This window comes from Moschus berezovskii, chromosome 10, assembly GCF_049115385.1.
Source record: "Moschus berezovskii isolate FMDL1 chromosome 10, NW_MosBer_1.0, whole genome shotgun sequence".
NCBI lineage: Eukaryota > Metazoa > Chordata > Mammalia > Artiodactyla > Moschidae > Moschus > Moschus berezovskii.
Genome location: NC_142469.1, coordinates 10,960,806 through 10,981,361, shown reverse-complemented (window position 1 = coordinate 10,981,361; position 20,556 = coordinate 10,960,806).

Genomic DNA, 20,556 nt, shown 5'->3' with positions numbered 1-20,556 from the left:
GTGGGTTTCCATTTCCTTCGCCAATACATGAAAGTGAAAAGTGAAAGTGAAGTCGCTGAGTCGTGTCCAACTCTTCGCGACCCCATGGATTGCAGCCTACCAGGCTCCTCTGCCCATGGGATTTTCCAGGCAAGAGTACTGGAGTGGGTTGCCATTGTCTTCTCTGCACAAGATCTATAGGCCCCCTCCAATACTTAATCAATGTTAACTACAGGGTTTTAAACTGTTGCACCTGTCACTTTCAGAGCAGTTCCCCAGGCTTCATTCCAGGGATCCAAGGATACTTCAATATTCACAAATCAATCAATGTGTTACACAACATTAACAAACTGAAAGATAAAAACCATGTGATTATCTCAATAGGTGCAGAGAAAGCCTTTGACAAAATTCAACATCCATGTATGATAAAAACCCTCCAGAAAGCAGGCATAGAAGGAACATAGCTCAACATAATAAAAGCCATATATGATAAACCCACTGCAAACATTATCCTCATTGGTGAAAAATTGAAAGCATTTCCCCTAAAGTCAGGAACAAGACAAGGGTGCCCACTTGCATCACTGTGATTCAACATAGTTTTGGAAGTTTTAGCCACAACAATCAGAGAAGAAAAATAAATAAAAGGAACCCAGATAGGAAAAGAAGAAGTAAAATTCTCACTGTTTTCAGATGACATGATTCTGTACAGAGAAAACCCTAAAGACACCACCAGAAAATTACTAGAACTAAACTCTGGGAGTTGGTGATGGACAGGGAGGCCTGGCGTGCTGTGATTCATGGGGTCGCAAAGAGTCGGACTCGACTGAGCTACTGAACTGAACTGAACTGAACTGAACTGAACTGAATCAATGAAAATAGTAGAGTTGCAGGATATAAAATTAATACACAGAAATCTCTTTCATTACTATACACTAACAGTGAGAAAACAGAAAGAGAATTTAAGGAAACTATTCCATTCACTGTTGCAATGAAAAGAATAAAGTACTTAAGAATATATCTACCTAAAGAAATAAAACACCTATATATAAAATACTATAAAACAGTGATGAAAGAAATCAAAGATGACTCAAAGGTAGAGAAATACACCATGTTCATGGATCAGAAGAATCAATATAGTGAAAATGAGTATTTACCCAAAGTAATCTATAGATTCATTGCAATCCCTATCAAATTACTACCTTTATTTTTCACAGAACTAGAAAAATTATTTCACAGTTTGTATGGAAATACAAAAAACCTTGGATAGCCAAAGCAATCTTGAGAAAGAAAAATGGAACTGGAGGAAGCAACGTGCCTGATTTCAAACTATACTACAAAACTATGGTCATCAAGACAGTATGGTACTGGCACAAAGACAGAAATATATATCAATGGAAAAAAGAATAGAAATCTCAGAGATAATTCCACGCACCTATGGACATCTTATATTTGACAAAGGCAGCAAAAATATGCAAAAAACCCGACAATGTCTTTAACAAGTGGTGCTTGGAAAACTGGTCAATCATCTGTGAAAGAATGAAGCTAAAACACTTTCTAACAAAACTAGAAACTTAATTTAACAATTTACAAAGCTTAATATTCCGTGATTTTTCATTATGGAGGCCCGGTAGCCAGGGAGGCTTTAACGCATCAAATAAAAAATGAGGTTTGTCAGGGAGCTGGGAAAAGCCAAGCAGGTATCTTGGATTTCCCATAGCCCTGACTCTGATTTCTAGTAATTGTTTTAAATTTTCCAGTTTAGAAGCAGACTGTTGCCATGGTTTAAGGACATTAGGATGGCACAAGTCTAACAGAGTTTTTGTATAAGCCGAATGAGCTTTTAAATGTCTACAAACCTGACAATTGGATTAATTTCTAAAACTAGCATAGGATCAGGCCTATGGTAGAAAATCATTTGATTTATATGTAAAGCTAGTGGAGGTGATGGAATTGAGCTATTTCAAATCCTGAAAGATGATGCTGTGAAAGTGCTGCACTCAATATGCCAGCAAATTTGGAAAACTCAGGAATGGCCACAGGACTGGAAAAGGTCAGTCTTCATTCCAATCCCAAAGAAAGGCAATGCCAAAGAATGCTCAAACTACCACACAATTGCACTCATCTCACACGCTAGTAAAGTCATGCTCAAAATTCTCCAAGCCAGGCTTCAGCAGCATGTAAACTGTGAACTCCCAGATGCTCAAGCAGGTTTTAGAAAAGGCAGAGGCACCAGAGATCAAATTGCCAACATCCGCTGGATCATGGAGAAAGCAAGAGAGTTCCAGAAAAACATCTATTTCTGCTTCATTGACTATGCCAAAGCCTTTGACTGTGTGAATCACAATAAACTGCGGAACATTCTGAAAGAGATGGGAATCCCAGACCACCTGACCTGCCTCTTGAGAAACCTGTATGCAGGTCAGGAAGCAACAGTTAGTACTGGACATGGAACAACAGACTGGTTCCAAATAGGAAAAGGTGTACGTCAAGGTTGTATATTGTCACCCTGCTTATTTAACTTATATGTAGTGTACATCATGAGGAACTCTGGGCTGGAAGAAGCACAAGCTGGAATCAAGATTGCTGGGAGAAATATCAATAACCTCAGATATGCAGATGACACCACCCTTATGGCAGAAAGTGAAGAGGAACTCAAAGGCCTCTCGATGAAAGTGAAAGAGGAGAGTGAAAAGGTTGACTTGAAGCTCAACATTCAGAAAACGAAGATCATGGCATCTGGGCTCATCATTTCTTGGGAAATAGATGGGGAAACAGTGGAAACCATATCAGACTTTAATTTTTTAGCTCCAAAATCACTGTGGATACTGATTGCAGCCATGAAATTAAAAGACGATTGCTCCTTGGAAGGAAAGTTATGATCAGCCTAGATAGCATAATAAAGAGCAGGGACATTACTTTGCCAACCAAGGTCCATCTAGTCAAGGCTATGGTTTTTCCCGTGGTCATGTATGGATGTGAGAGTTGGACTGTGAAGAAAGCTGATCGCCAAAGAATTGATGCTTTTGAACTGTGGTGCTGGAGAAGACTCTTGAGAGTCCCTTGGACTGCAAGGAGATCCAACCAGTCCATTCTAGAGGAGATCAATCCTGGGTGTTTATTGGAAGGACTTACGCTAAAGCTGAAACTCCAATACTTTGGCCACCTCATGCGACGAGTTGACTCACTGGAAAAGACTCTGATGCTGGGAGCGATTGGGGGTAGGAGGAGACGGGGAAGACAGAGAATGAGATGGCTGGATGGCATCATCAACTCGATGGACATGAGTTTGAGTGAACTCCGGGAGTTGGTGATGGACCAGTCGTGCTGGTTCATGGAGTCGCTAAGAGTCGGACACCACTGAGCAACTGAACTAACTAACTAAGAAGTCAAGAAAACATTATAAATGATCATACGAATCAGGTCCAGCATCTTGGGCAAGCTGTCTACTTCTGATGTCGTCGTCTTCTCATCCTGGTATAGTGTAGTTTCTTCCGAAAAAAGTCCTTCCATCCAGGTTGGAGACAGTCCTTTAAATTATGTCCTTTTTTTTTTTTTTTTCAGTCCTGGTTGCAGGTCACGAGGCATCTGATCTTCATCCAAAGATAGATCACTGAGATAATGTCTAGTGTGTACTAAGACTCACTGCTGAGACAGTTCCTTGTTACGTGATACTGCTAAAAGATTTAATTAAGTTATTAAAAAGGACACTCTAGGTTAGTTTCTAAGGCTTATCTCAGTAACCAATCTTCAGATAAAGGTCGGATGCTCCATAATGTACAACCAGGAGATTAACACCAGACTATAATCATTTAACGAATGAAGTCAGGTGACTTGGGGTATCAGTTTCAGTTCAGTTCAGTTCAGTCGCTCAGTCGTGTCCGACTCTTTGCGACCCCAAGAACCACAGCACGACAGGCCTCCCTGTCCATCACCAACTCCCGGAGTTCACTCAAACTCATGTCCATCGAGTCGGTGATTCCATCCAGCAATCTCATTCTCTGTCGTCCCCATCTCCTCCTACCCCCAATCCCTCCCAAAATCAGACTCTTTTCCAATGAGTCAACTCGTCGCATGAGGTGGCCAAAGTATTGAAGTTTCAGCTTCAGCATCAGTCCTTTCAGTGAAAACCCAGGACTGATCTCCTTTAGAATGGACTGGTTGGATCTCCTTGCAGTCCAAGGGACTCTCAAGAGTCTTCTCCAGCACCACAGTTCAAAAGCATCAATTCTTCGGCGATCAGCTTTCTTCTCAGTCCAACTCTCACATCCATACATGACCACGGGAAAAACCATAGCCTTGACTAGATGGACCTTGCCTGGCAAAGTAATGTCTCTGCTTTTTAATATGCTATCTAGGCTGATCATAACTTTCCTTCCAAGGAGTAAGCGTCTTTTAATTTCATGGCTGCAATCAGCATCTGCAGTGATTTTGGAGCCCAAAATTATAAAGTCTGACACTGTTTCCCCATCTTTTCCCATGAAGTGATGGGACCAAATGCCATGATCTTCGTTTTCTGAATGTTGAGCTTCAAGCCAACCTTTTCACTCTCCTCTTTCACTTTCATCAAGAGGCTTTTGAGTTCCTCTTCTCTTTCTGCCATAAGGGTGGTGTCATCTGCATATCTGAGGTTATTGATATTTCTCCCAGCAATCTTGATTCCAGCTTGTGCTTCTTCCAGCCAAGAGTTCCTCATGATGTACTCTGCATATAAGTTAAATAAGCAGGGTGTCAATATACAACCTTGATGTACTCCTTTTCCTATTTTGAACCAGGCTGTTGTTCCATGTTCAGGTACCAGGCTTTATCTAATGAAAGTCCTTGACTTATAATTCTTATTTTACTAATAACTGCTAGCTATGGCTATACAATCCCTGGGTTGGGAAGATCCCCTGGAGAAGGAAATGGTAACCCACTCCAGTATTCTTGCCTGGAGAATCCCATGGATGGAGAAGCCTGGTAGGCTACAGTCCAAGGGGTCGCGGAGAGTCGGACACGACTGAGAGACGGAACAGAACGGAACGGAACGGATGGCTATATTATTTTCTATGTCACTTCTTTCACTGAGCCTGTGATATAATTCTGACTGTTCCATATGAGATCAATAATTGTAATAATGTGACTCTGGGTATGGGAAAAAGCAACAAGAGAAAATATTTTCCTGGACCAGGAGGCTAGTAAAACAGTGGTCCAGAGACTTTTGCTACTTGCAAGGCTTGGTCCAATTTTAGCACACTGAGTGGCCCGTCACTTCCCTAGACCTGGGAATGAGCCTTCCCAGCACCGTGGGACATAATGGCCATGAAATGGTGTCACATGGTCAGATATGTGGCTATGAAGGGACCGTGCTGACTGGAAGTTGGTACGTGCCAGCTGCCTCTACAAAGATTACATCATGACCATTGCAAGCTGCTGACCTTCAACACCCCCTGAAAGAAGTTCAGGGTGAAAATCAGGAATGAGGCACTCTGTGCTCTGAAAAAAAAAAAAAAAAAACTGGCAGTACAGGCCTTCAGATAGTTAGATCTTTTCAGAAAAAGGTTTTATGAGTTCCAATTCTTGCATCTTCTCATACCTAGAAAAACACTGATGTCATTTTTGGTGAAATCTGCTTTGGCTATTAAAAAACAATTTTTTTTTTCTTTTTTACAATTAAAAGTTAAAATAGAGTTGCTATGGTTCAGACATCCTGGGAAATAACTATTTCCCAGATATCCTGAAAAATGATATTATGGGTGTGATTTCAGATTAGACGCTGTGACCTTATATAGAACTTAATGTTCCTGAGAGTTGGACTGTGAAGAAAGCTGATCGCCGAAGAACTGATGCTTTTGAACTGTGGTGTTGGAGAAAACTCTTGAGAGTCCCTTGTACCACAAAGAGATCCAACTAGTCCATTCTAAGGGAGATCGATCATGGATGTTCATTGGAAGGATTGATGCTAAAGCTGAAACTGCAATACTTTGGCCACCTCATGCAACGAGTTGACTCACTGGAAAAGAGTCTGATGCTGGGAGGAATTGGGGGCGGGAGGAGAAGGGGACGACCGAGAATGAGATGGCTGGATGGCATCACCGACTCTGTGGACATGAGTTTGAGTGAACTCCGGGAGTTGGTGATGGACAGGGAGGCCTGGCGTGCTGTGATTCATGGGGTCATGGAGAGTCGGACGCGACTGAGCGACTGAACTGAACTGAACTGAACTGAATGCATTTTTGCTTCTGTACTTTGCTTGCTGCTCGTAAAACCAAAGTTACTCCATTTTAAGATAAGGTTATTTTTAAGTAAAGATTCCTAAAATTGTTTTTGAAAAAAAAAAAAAAGGAAAAAAAAACAAACAAACAACTCTTTCTAACACCATACACAAAAAGATACACAAAATGGATTACAGATCTAAATGTAAGACCATAAACTATAAAATTCTTAGATGAAAACATAGGGAACCACTCTCTGACATAAATCACAACAAGATTTTCCATGAGTCACCTCCCAGAATAGAAATGAAAACAAAAATAAACAAACGGGACCTAATTAAACTTAAAAGCTTTTGCATAAAGAAGGAAACTTTAAGCAAGGTGAAAAGACAGCCTTCGGAATGGGAGAAAATAATACCAAATGAAGCAACTGACAAAGAATTAATCTCAAAAATATACAAACCGCTCCTACAGCTCAATCCCAGAAAAATAAACGACCCAATCAAAACATGGGCCAAAAAACTAAACAGACATGCCTCCAAAGAAGACATACAGATGGCGAAAAAATACATGAAAAAATGCTCAAAATCACTCATTATCATAGAAATGCAAATCAAAACCACAATGAGGTACCATCTTACACCAGTCAGAATGACTGCAATCAAATGTCTAAAAACAATAAATGTAGGAGAGGGTGTGGAGAAAAGGGAACCCTCTTACATTGTTGGTGGGAATCCAAACCGGTACTGTGGCTATGGAAAACAGTGTGGAGATTCCTTAAAAAACTGGGAATAGTACTGCCATACGACTAGCAATCCCACTGCTGGGCATACTGAGGAAACCAGAATTGATAGAGACACGTGTACCCCAAAGTTCCTTGGCACTGTTTACAACAGCTGGGACATGGAAGCAACCTAGATGCCCTTCAGCAGATGAATGGAAAAGAGAGTTGTGATACATATACACAATGGAATATTACCCAGCTATTAAAAAGAAAACATTTGAATCTGTTCTAACGAGGTGGGTGAAACTGGAGCCTATTACACAGAGTTAAGTAAGCCAGAAAGAAAAACACCGATATAGTATATCAATGCATATATATATAATTTAAAAGATGATAACAATGATCCTATATGCGAGACAACAAAAGAGACACAAATATAAAGAACAGACTTTTGGACTCTGTGGGAGAATGCAAGGGTGGGATGATTTGAGAGAATAGCATTGAAACATGTATATTACCATTTGTGAAATAGATCACCAGTCCAAGTTTGATGCGTGAAATGGCACCCAAAGCCAGTGCACTGGGACAACCCAGAGGGATGGGATGGGGAGGGTGGTGGGAAGGGGGTTTGGGATGGAGGACACATGTACATGCGTGTCTGATTCATGTAAATGTGTGGCAAAAGCCACCACAATATTGTAATTAGCCTCCAATTTAAATAAATAAATTCATTAAAAAAGAAACTAAGTTACCAAATAATGACTGTTTTCAGGCCTAGAACAAGGAATGTACAAGATGAGCCTAACATCTCTTGGGTTTGAAACTAAGACAGTGCTCGAGTAATGATGAGTACATGAATAAAGGACATATACAGCTTAAAGTAGCCACTCTTCTTTGGATTTTGGGCAATCTGAGCATCCATATATACAACTTTAGGAATGAAGTATAATCTACTCAGTGAAATAAGCACCCACTAGTCCATTGTGATATACATAAATGAAGGACTACAAGCTCTAATAGCAGAAAGCCCAACATGAAATGAAGAAGAATGACGGTTAGGAAAATCACCATTTGAAAAGCATTATAGCAAGAGTTGAGGTAAGAATCACCAATGGATGGATTTTGTTGAGCTATAGTATATCTACATATTCTTAAAGTATCTTGCCACAAAGTATTTATTCAAAATGTAAAACCAGTAACTATGATGGAGAAAACTAGAAGACATCACTTTAACCAGGTGATCAAAGTTAACATCTCCAATAATGAGATGAATCCATAACATATTTATATGCATACATATACATGTTCATGTAATTTTAAAATATCTGAATTATTTTGATATAAAGGGTGTTATTTAGGCAAATATGACTAAGATCTGTAGAATAGTTTACTACTTTTAGCAAAAATATTTTCTTATTTTGTTAATGGTACTATAATTATATAAAATAATGTATTTTTTTAGTAAACTAAATACAGTGAAGTTTTTTTTAGTAAACTAAATACAGTGAAGTATTTAGGGGTAAAAGGGTATCATGGCTACAACTTATTGCAAAATGGTATAAGAAAATAATAATGATATGTATAAATATGAAAATAAATGTGTCAAAAATAGATTAAAATACTTACACTTGGGAAGTCTGGATGTATAAATGGAAGTTCTTTGTATGATTCTCAACTTTTGTGAGAATCTAAATTTATTTGAAAACAAAACAATGTAAAAATACATTTTATTAGTTTGTTACAGCTACCATAAGAAAAATACTATAGCCTGGGTGGTTAAAATAAAAAGTTATTTTATCATGATTATGGTGGCTAGAAGTCCAAGTACAAGGGGAGGTTGGTACTTTCTGACTTTTTGCTTGGCTTCGTCCTGTGTCTTCCCATTATCTTCTCTCTGTGGGTCTGCATCTGAATTTCTCCTTTCTATTTGGACATTGGTCTTATTGGATAGGCCCCAAGCTTATGACCTTATTTTAACTTAACTATCTCTATAATGGTTGTGATTTGTTGAAATATGTTTGTGATACACACACACACACATATATAGTGGTACATTTTGATGATTCTCTTTTGCATGTAATAATAGGTGCTAAACCGATTAATAAACACTATAATCAGATGAGAATACTGCCCAATTACTGGTCACAGAAGAAAATCAGTAAACAGAATGCCACAGTGCTTTCTCTGCCACTCATTTATCTTTATTTTAAAATAGTTTCCAGTTTTCAAAAATCCTATAAGAAGAAAATTTTAAACTCTCCGAGCACTCCAGTACTTATAAAAATTATTTAGGTTACCAAAGGAGGACAGAACTAAGATTCCTGAGATCTATCAGTCTAGCAATTTCTGAAGTAAATAAATATCCATTGTGCATAAAGTCGTGTGTTGTATGCATTAGCATTGGACATAAATGGTTTTCATAGTATTAATTTTTTCTGTATCAAATTATTTATATATTTTTAAAAAAATTTTTCATAGGTAGAGTGACACTGTGCATGGGTGCTAAGTCAGTTTAGTCATGTGTAACTCTTTGTGACCCCATGGATCCTGGCAGTCTCCTCTGCCATGAGATTCTCCAGGCACAAATCCTGGAGTGGTTTGCCATTCTTTCTTCCAGGAGATCTTCATGACCCTGGAATCAAGATTACTGGGAGTAATATCAATAGCCTCAGATATGCAGATGACACAACCCTTATAGCAGAAAGTGAAGAAGAACTAAAGAGATTCTTGGTGAAAGTGGAAGAGGAGAGTGAAAAATTTGACTGAAAACTCAATATTCAGAAAATTAAGATCATGGGAGCTGGACCCATCACTTCACGGCAAATTGATGGGGAAACAGCAGAATCAGTATCAGAATTTTTGGGGGGAGCTCCAAAATCACTGCAGATGGTGATTGTAGCCATGAAATTAAAAGATGCTTACTCCTTGGAAGAAAAGTTATGACCAACCTAGACAGCATATTAAAAAGTAGAGACATTACTTTGCTAATTAAGGTCCATCTAACAAAAGCTATGGTTTTTTCGGTGGTCATGTATGGATGTGAGAGTTGGACTATAAAGAAAGCTGAAGCTGAAGAATTAATGCTTTTGAACTGTGGTATTGGGGAAGACTCTTGAGAGTCCCTTGTACTGCAAAGAGATTCAACCAGTCCATCCTAAAGGAAATCAGTCCTGAATATTCTTTCGAAGGACTGATGTTGAAGCTGAAGCTCCAGTACTTTGGCCATCTAATTTGAAGAAATGACTCATTTGAAAAGACCCTGATGCTGGGCAAGATTGAATTCAGAAGGAGAAGGGGACGACAGAGGATAAGATGGTTGGATGGCATCACTGACTCAATGGACATGAATTTGAATAAACTGCGGGAATTGGTGATAGACAGGGAGATCTGGCATGCTGAAGTCCATGGGTTTGCAAAGAGTTGGACACAACAGAGCGACTGAATTGATAAGAACACAAAAGACCCCAAACAGCCTATGCAATCTTGAGAATGAAGAATAGAACTGGAGGTATCCACCTTCACCACTTCTTTCTATGTTATAAAGCTACAGTCACCAAGACAGCATTGTATTTGCACAAAGACAAAAGATAGATTAGTAGAACAAAATAGAACATCCAGAGATGAATCTACTCACGTACAGACAGTGCATTTTTGACAAAAAGGGCAAAAATATACAATGGAGTGAAGACCATCTCTGCAAAAAGTGGTGCTGGGAAAACTCATCAACCACCTGTAAAAGAATGAAACCTGAACAATTTCTAATACCATACACAATGATAAACTAAAAATGGATTAGACTTAAATCTAAGACCAGGAATTATAAATCTCCTAGAGCAAAACGTAGGCAGAACACTCTCCACCATAAATCACAGCAAGATTCTCTAAGATTCGCCTCCGATTTTAATGAAAATAAAAACAAAAATAAACAGCTGGGACCTAATTAAATTGAAAAGCTTTTGCACAATAAAGGAAAGTATAAGCACGGTGAAAAGACTGCCCACAGAATGGGAGAAAATAATAACAAACGAAAAAACTGAAGAATTTTTCTTTAAATATACAAGGGGGTCAATGCCAGAAAAGTGAACAATGCAATCTTAAATGGGCAGAAGACCTAAACAGACATTTCTCCAAACAAGACATAGAATTGGCTAATAAACACATGAAAAAATGCTCAGCAACACTTATTATTAGAGAAATGTAGATGATAACCACAATGATATATCATCTCACAACAGTCAGAGTGGCTATCGTCAAAAAGCCTACAAAAAATAAATGCTGGAGAGGGTGTGGAGAAAAGGGAACACTGTTGCATTTATTGCCAAATTCAGATGGAAATTCAAGAAAGTGGAGAAAACTACTAGACCATTCAGGTATGACCTAAATCAAATCCGTTATGAATATACAGTGACAGTGAGAAATAGATTTAAGGGAATAGAGCTAATAGAGTACCTGATGAACTATGGACGGAGGTTCATGACATTGTACAGGAGACAGGGATCAAGACCATCCCTAAGAAAAAGAAAGGCAAAAAAGCCAAATGGTTGCCTGAGGAGGCCTTACAAATAGCTGTGAAAAGAAGAAGCGAAAAGCAAAGGAGAAAAGGAAAGACATACCCATTTGAATGCAGAGTTCCAAAGAATAGCAAGGATAGATAAGAAAGCCTTCCTCAGAGATCAATGCAAAGAAATATAGGAAAACAATAGCATGGGAAAGACTAGAGATCTCTTCAAGAAAATTAAAGATACCAAGGGAATATTTCATGCAAAGACGGGCTCGATAAAGGACAGAAATGGTATGGACCTGACAGAAGCAGAAGACATCAAGAAGAGGTGGCAAGAATACACAGAAGAACTGTATAAAAAAGATCTTCATGACCCAGATAACCACGATGCTGTGATTACTCACCTAGAGCCAGATATCCTGGAATGTGAAGTCAAGTGGGCCTTAGGAAATATCACTATGAAAAAAGCTAGTGGAGGTGATGGAATTCCAGTTGAGCTATTTCAAATCCTGAAAGATGATGCTGTGAAAGTGCTGCACTCAATATACCAGCAAACTTGGAAAACTCAGCAGTGGCCACAAGACTGGAAAAGGTCAGTCTTCATTCCAATCCCAAAGAAAGTCAATGCCAAAGAATGCTCAAACTACCACAAATTGCACTCATCTCACACGCTAGTGAAGTCATGCTCAAAATTCTCCAAGCCAGGCTTCAGCAATATGTGAACCGTGAACTCCCAGATGTTCAAGCAGGTTTTAGAAAAGGCAGAGGCACCAGAGATCAAATTGCCAACATCCGCTGGATCATGGAGAAAGCAAGAGAGTTCCAGAAAAACATCTATTTCTCCTTCATTGACTATGCCAAAGCCTTTGACTGTGTGGATCACAATAAACTGGAAAATTCTGAAAGAGATGGGAATCCCAGACCACCTGACCTGCCTCTTGAGAAACCTGTATGCAGGTCAGGAAGCAACAGTTAGAACTGGACATGGGACAACAGACTGGTTCCAAATAGGAAAAGGAGTACGTCAAGGTTGTATATTGTCACCCTGCTTATTTAACTTATATGCAGAGTACATCATGAGAAATGCTGGGCTGGAAGAAACACAAGCTGGAATCAAGATTGCCGGGAGAAATATCAATAACCTTAGATATGCAGATGACACCACCCTTATGGCAGAAAGTGAAGAGGAACTAAAAAGCCTCTTGATGAAAGTGAAAGAGGAGAGTGAAAAAGTTGGCTTAAAGCTCAACATTCAGGAAACAAATATCATGGCATGCGGTCCCATAACTTCATAACAAATATATAGGGAAAGAGTGGAAACAGTAGATGACTTAATTTTTCTGGGCTCCAAAATCACTGTAGATGGTGATTGCAGCCATGAAATTAAAAGGCGTTTACTCCTTGGAAGGACAGTTATGACCAACCTAGACAGCATATTAAAAAATAGAGACATTACTTTATCAACAAACGTCCATCTAGTCAAGGCTATGGTTTTTCCAGTAGTCATGTATGGATGTGAGAGTTGGACTATAAGGAAAGCTGAGCACCATAGGATTGATGCTGTTGAACTGTGGTGTTGGAGAAGACTCTTGAGAGTCCCTTGGACTACAAGGAGATACAACCAGTCCATCCTAAAGGAGATCAGTCCTGGGTGTTCATTGGAAGGACTGATGTTGAAGCTGAAACTCCAATACTTTGACCACCTCATGAGGAAAACTGACTCATTTGAAAAGACCCTGATGCTGGGAAAGATTGAGGGCAGGAGGAGAAGGGGATGACAGAGGATGAGATGGCTAGATGGCATCACCAACTCAGTGGACATGAGTTTGGTTAGACTCTGTGAGTTGGTGATGGACAGGGAGGCCTGGAGTGCTGCGGTTCATGGGGTCGCAAAGAGTTGGACACGACCGAGAGATTGAACTGACTGACTGACCTACACTTTTGGTGAGATGCAAACTGGTACAGCCTCTATGGAGAACGGTGTGGAGATTTCTTAAAAAACTGGGAATGGTACTCCCATATGACCCAGCAATTCCATTGCTTGAGTTTTTTCGGCATACACCCCAAGAAAACCAGAATTTAAAGAGACACATGTACCCCAATGTTCATCGCAGCACTATTTTTAATATCTAGGACATGGAAGCAACCTAGATGTCCATTGGCAGATGAAGCGACAAGGAAGTTGTTGTACATATACACAATGGCTTATTACTAAGCTATAAAAATCATTATGTGATGTTGGAGAAGACTCTTGAGAGTCCCTTGGACAGGAAGGAGATCCAACCAGTCCATCCTAAAGGAAATGAATCCTGAATATTTATTGGATGGACTGATGCTGAAGCTGAAACTCCAATATTTTGGCCACCTGATGTGAAGAACTAACTTACTTGAGTCAGTTCTAATGAGGTGGATGAAACTGGAGCCTATTTTATAGAGTGATGTAAGTCAGAAAGAAAAAGACAATACTGTATATTAACATGTGCATATGGAGTTCAGAAAGACAGTAACTCATCCCACCTGAAGGACAGCAAAGGAGACACAAAGAACAGACTTTTGGACTCAGTGGGAGTTCCTGAGGGTGGGATGACTTGAAAGAATAGCATTGAAACATATACATTACCATATGTAAAATAGATACCACAGGGCATGAAGCAGGGCACCCAAAGCCAGTGCTCTTTGGCAACCCAGCGGGATGGGTGGGGAGGATGGTGAGTGGGGGACTCAGGATAGGAGGCACATATATACCTGTGGCTGATTCATGTTGATGTATGGCAAATACCATCAGAATATTGTTAAGTAATTATCTTCCAATTAAGATAAATAAATTAAAAAATTAAAAATAAGAGTCAAGGTAGAGCTACACACTGATCAAACTACTTTTCTCTTGGCTGGTGAAGCACCATACTGAGAGATCTCCCCTGAGTCACAATTCCTCCAGTGGGAAAAAAGAGCTTTGAATGATATATACCACCCCCCAGAACTGTGGGCCACTGTGGGAGTCCTGATTCTGGTTTCACCCCCAGAAATCAAAGAGGACCCTTTGGGACTCACCCACTAAGAATCTGATTATGACAGAAGGAGGGAGGGTCTTCTAAAAGTCAGCATGTGAATCTTGACAGACAGAGTTCCTATTTTCAAAGGTCAAGTGGTGGTATATACCAGCAACTTTGTTCATGTACATGGCAAAGTTGATGGTTAAATCTGACCAGGATACTCAGTAGTTACAAGTCTGCCTGATTTGGGTTCTCAAAAATGCAGAATGTGAAAGCCTGGAACCTGGTATGCCTACACACAGGCAGAAAAACTATCTCACAGCTTCACCTGCTGTAGAGCAAGCTTGATTCCTGATCTCTTCTGACAAAAAATATGGTTTGGGAAAATTTGGGAATTTCTTAAAGTGGTCCTATTTATCCTGCCCAGGAGAGGAAAGTAGCAACCACTCTTACTGAAGAATGTGGCTTGTGAACCCATCTGACAGGGGCTGGGAGAATACCTGAAAACTCTAACCCAGCAACACTTAAGTCAAGAGATGGGTTGGCAGAGCTTTACTAGAACACATGCAGAGTTTCTTAGCCCACCCAATAGCCCCGCTTACAGTGGCACTTGAATAGAAAGCGAAGTTCATGGCTGTAACCAACTGAAGAGCAAAACTGATGGCCTCTCCTGACCAGACTATTCAGTAAACACTCTTGCCCAATTCAGGTCACCAAACAATCATCTGTGAAGGTCCTTCGCCTGTCCTCCTGCTCTGTCATGGCAGGGAAGCTAATCTATAGCCCCTGTACTGCAAAGTAGAGTACAAAGTCCTGACAATCTTGTAAGCCTGGTCATAGAGGCAAGTCAATGTTGGAACACTGCTCTCCCCTCACTTGGGCATGGAATCAAGTCAACAATCCTATCCAACTTTTCTCATCCTGAGACAGACCCACCTGTCACAAATCATAGATTTGAACGTCCTGCCCAAGGATGTTACCAGCAGACGAGTATAGAAGCCCAAACTGAGCACACTGGGGAAGGATTGTCTCTGTAAAAGCAGTAAAGTATGGAAGACTTTTCACTCAGATGTGTAGACAGAAGTCTAAAGAATGATGTGTAGACAGAAGTCTAAAGAATGATGTGTCATAATAAAAAATTCACATAAATATGACACAACCAAAGGTAACTAATAAAGCTCTGATAATTGAGGCAAAAGAAATGGAGTTCTAGGAACAGTGAGAACAAGAATTCAGAATATTTCTCTTAAAGAAGTTTAGTGAACTATAAGGTCACACATACAACAGAAGAGAATTAGAAAAACAAGCATAAATGAAAGGAAAAGTTCAAAAAGAAATAAAAATAATAAAAAACCAAAAGGAAAACTGAGAGATGAAAAATACAATAAACAGAAAATTTCATTACAGAGCTTCTAAAGCAGACTCAAATATGCAGAAGAAAGAATCAGTGAACTAGATTATAGGACATTTGAAATTATTCAGTCAGAGAAGCAAAGGGAAAAAAGAAAGTCTGTAGGACTGATGGTACATAAATCTGAAAATTGCATTATAGAAATTACAGAAGGAAACAAGTAAAAGAAAAGAACAGAAAGTATATTTAAAGCAATAATCATTGAAAAGTTCCCGCACCTGGGAGAGAAATACATATTCAGACCCAAGAAACCCAAAAGTGCCCAAGTAGGTTGACCAAGTAGGGTACACCAAGACACATTATGAATAAATTTTCAGAGTCAAGGACAAAGAATTATGGAAGCAGAAAGAGAAAAAAGAAGTTATATAGAAGGGAACCCACTTAAAACTATTAATGGATATCTCAACAGGAATTTTTCAGGCCAGGAGAAAATGGGATGACATATTCAAAATACTGGCAGAAAGTGAAGAGGAACTAAAAAGTCTCTTGATGAAAGTGAAAGAGGAGAGTGAAAAGGTTGGCTTGAAGCTCAACATTCAGAAAACAAAGATCATGGCATCTGGTCCCATCACTTCATGGGAAATAGATGGGGAAACAGTGGAAACAGTGTCAGACTTTATTTTTGGGGGCTCCAAAATCACTGCAGATGCTGATTGCAGCCATGAAATTAAAAGATGCTTACTCCTTGGGAGGAAAGTTATGACCAACCTTGATAGTATATTAAAAAGCAGAGACATTACTTTGCCAACCAAGGTCCGTCTAGTCAAGGCTATGGTTTTTTCCCGTGGTCATGTATGGATGTGAGAGTTGGACTGAGAAGAAAGCTGATCGCCGAAGAATTGATGCTTTTGAACTGTGGTGTTGGAGAAGACTCTTGACAGTCCCTTGGACTGCAAGGAGATCCAACCAGTCCATTCTAAAGGAGATCAGTCCTGGGTGTTCATTGGAAGGACTGATGCTAAAGCTGAAACTCCAATACTTTGGCCACCTCATGCGAAAAGTTGACTCACTGGAAAAGACTCTGATGCTGGGAAAGGTTGGGGGTGGGAGGAGAAGGGGACGGCAGAGAATGAGATGGCTAGATGGCATCACCGACTCTGTGGACATGAGTTTGAGTGAACTCCAGGAGTTGGTGATGGACAGGGAGGCCTGGCGTGCTGTGATTCGTGGGGTCGTGGAGAGTCGGACACGCCTGAGCGACTGAACTGAACTGAACTGAAGGCTATTATACTCAGCAAAGTTGTCCTTTAGAAAAGAAAAGATGAAGAGTGAGGGAATTCATTGCCATTTCTTATAATAAATATTAAAGGGAGTTCTTTGAGTAGACATAAAAGGATGCTAATCAACATCATAAAAACATAAGAAGGTAGTCCAAGACTCACTGATAATAGCACATATACAGTCAAAATTAGATTCTATAATGTTATATTGCTAGTGTATAGTGTACTTACAAGTCTAATTTAAAAGTTAAAAAAATTGTTGAGGCAAAGATCAATCCAAACTCTTCAAAAATATATCTATATATACGGCAATTATCACTAGAAGTGAACTGAAGGCTGTCAGAAAGACTCTTATACAACAATGTCTGCAAAGAAATATCCACTTGGAGTTGGGTAGAAAGGCCAATCAGGTCAGGCTCTTTAGAGAGGACATAAAAGAGGAGTTGATATTGTTGGCTCAGAGAGCCTCCCTGTGAGTAAGGGGTTTGAACTACACATTGAGAACCCAAGTCTTGGGATCTGACATCAGGGAGATGAGTTCCCTTAGCTGATATGAGACCAGTGAGGCTTAAAAGAGGGATGTAAACTGAAGACTCTGCTAGTGAAGAATGTAAATATGCTGGCTTACTCCTAGGAGCAAGGCTGATGCTGCTGCTGCTAAGTCGCTTCAGTCGTGTCTGACTCTGTGCGACCCCATAGATGGCAGCCCACCAGGTTCCACCGTCCCTGGGATTCTCCAGGCAAGAACACTGGAGTGAGTTGCCATTTCCTTCTCCAAGGAGCAAGGCAGAGGAAACCAATTGCAACTGCCTGGGGTTCTGTCTGGTTTTCCACAAGTATCCAGTCATTTGCCTCAATGCATGCCAAGTGCTTGCTTTAGCCCTTCTAGCTCTGGCACAACTCCCCACTAGGGTAAATGCTGATGTTTCCTAGGAGAAACACTTGGAGGGCACTGACCTGGCTTGGACCCAGCACTGCATCTGATCAAGGTGAGGGCAGCCACTGCTGGTGCTCACCAAGGTATTTGATTGGGAACTATGAATTCTGACTGGCAATCCAGGACCATATTAGTCCATGCCCTAGCCAGTACCAGGGGAACAATCTGATACCTCCTGCTTCAGTGATGCTCCTCTAAAGATGAAGGTGCTGGTTCTGAGATGGGGTACAACACACATTTAGAGGTCATGAACCAGCCAAGACCCAAAATGCAGGGCTTCTGCTAGAGCACTGTGGAGGCCACAGCTGCTCCCAATAAAATGGTGATTGCCATTGAGCATAGAAGCCCTTGAAACGGCTCTAGGCCCTCCATCTCCAGCACCTCCTCCAACCAAAGTGATATATGCAACAAATCCTGGGAGAAACTGTGATACATGCTCACTTCAGATCCAGCTCTCCCACAAATGCTACTGGGCACATATAGACTGCACAGTGATGTTCCTATGTAAGGACACTCCTACATAAAGACAGGATAGGTAGCTATTTCACTTAATTTCATAGAGACAGAGGAAGTTAAAACAATTAAAAGAGAGGAATTTGTTTCAAATGAAAGAAAAATAAAAAGAGCATTCTCTGAAAATAACTACAGAAACAGACAAATAATTAACCAGATAAATAGTTGAAAGAAATAGCAATAAGAATGATTACTAAACTAGGAGAAGGACACAGAAACACTGAAATTTAACAAGTATTGGAATAGGTTAAAAAAGAATGACTCAGAGATGAAGAATTCAATTGAAATGAAAAACACACTTGAGGAATGAACAGCATACTAGGTAATACAGAAGGATACATAAGTGACCTGGAAGATAAAATAACAGAAATCACACAATCGGAAAAGGATAAAGAAAAAAATTAAAACAGAACAGTTCAAAGGAAAAGTCCTTTGGCACAACTTCACACTTACTAATATTATTAACATTATAGGGGTTAAGAAAAGGAAAGTGGACAAAATGTATTTGAAGAATTTATGACTGAAAACTTCCTCACCCCAAAGAAAGAAACAGATATCTAGATCAGGAAGCAGAAGGAGTCCAAAATACAATGAACCCAAAGAGATGCACTCCAAGACATATCATAATTAAGATACTGAAATTTAAAAATAAAGAAAGCATTATAATATCAGGAAGCATGAAAGAGAGTCACATAGGAAAAGCAATGTAAGGTTATCAGCTCATTGCAGGCCAAAATGCAGTAGCAAGATATATCCAATGTGTTTAAAGGGGAAAATTTACAAACTAGGTTTTCCAACCAATGAAGTTATTATTCAGAATTGAAGGAAAGATAAAATTTTCAGAAAGGCAAACACTAAACACGTCAATACTAAAGCATTCCTACAAGAATTGTTAGAATTGTTAAAGGGACTTCTCCAAGAGAAAAAGAAAAGACTACAAGAAGTAAGAAACAACACTACCTAGACAGCATATTAAAAAGCAGAGACATTACTTTGCTGACAAAGTGTGTATAGTCAACGCTATGATTTTTCCAGTAGTCCTGTATGGATATGACTTGGACCATAAAGAAGGCTGAGCACCAAAGAATTGATGCTTTCCAATTTTGGCACTAGATAAGGCTCTTGAGGGTCACACAGGACACACAGGACTAAACAAAAGGACACTCTATCAGGGTGGCAGCCCTGGCATTTTCTTGAGAAAGTCTGGCATGTTAGTTTTTGGATCCTGTTGCACCCTTGGAAAAACCTCAGTAAACACTGGGCTCCAGCTAAGTCTCCCCTGACCAAAGAAGTAACTGCTGGCCTGTCCTGGGAAAAACCCTAGTTTTTGCTGGCTACAGCCCTATTGCCAAGATGGTTGCCACAGGTTTGCACTGGAAAAAAGGCCTGGCCCATGTCCACTCCAGCTCCAACTCCAGCCCAAAATGACAAATGATCAATCAAAGAGAAAATATAATATGCATAAATATCTATGCACCCTACAGAGAACACTTAACTAGAACAAATATTAACAGACATAAGGGAGAAATTAACAGAAATACAATAATATTTGTTGTTCTTCAGTCACTCAGTTGTGTCCAATTCTTCATAGCTCCACGGACTGCAGCACACCAGGCTTCCCTGTCCTTCACTATCCCCAAAAGCTTGCTCAAACTCATGTTCATTGAGTTGGTGCTGCCTTCCAAACATCTCGACCTCTGTTGTTTTGCCTTTTATCTTCCCCAGCATCAATAATATTGGGAGGTATTAATACCTCACATCAATGGATATATCATTAAGACAGAAAGTCAGCAAGGGAATATTGGCTTTACGTCTGCAGTCCCCAACATTTTTGGCACCAGGGACCAGTTTTGTGGAAGACAGTTTTTCCACAGACTAGGTGTGGTGGATGGTCTGGGGATTATTTCAACACATTTTAATGCAGAATCAGTGAGAGCCCTGAGTTTTATTCCTGCAACTAAAGAGTCTCATTGGAAGTTTATTGCTTATGTCCAGTCTACTCTGTAATCTCATTTTGGTTGCCCTCACTGCATACAAATCCTTCACAAAGATAGGATGTTGGAAATAGAAGCAGGCTTTTCAGTGTT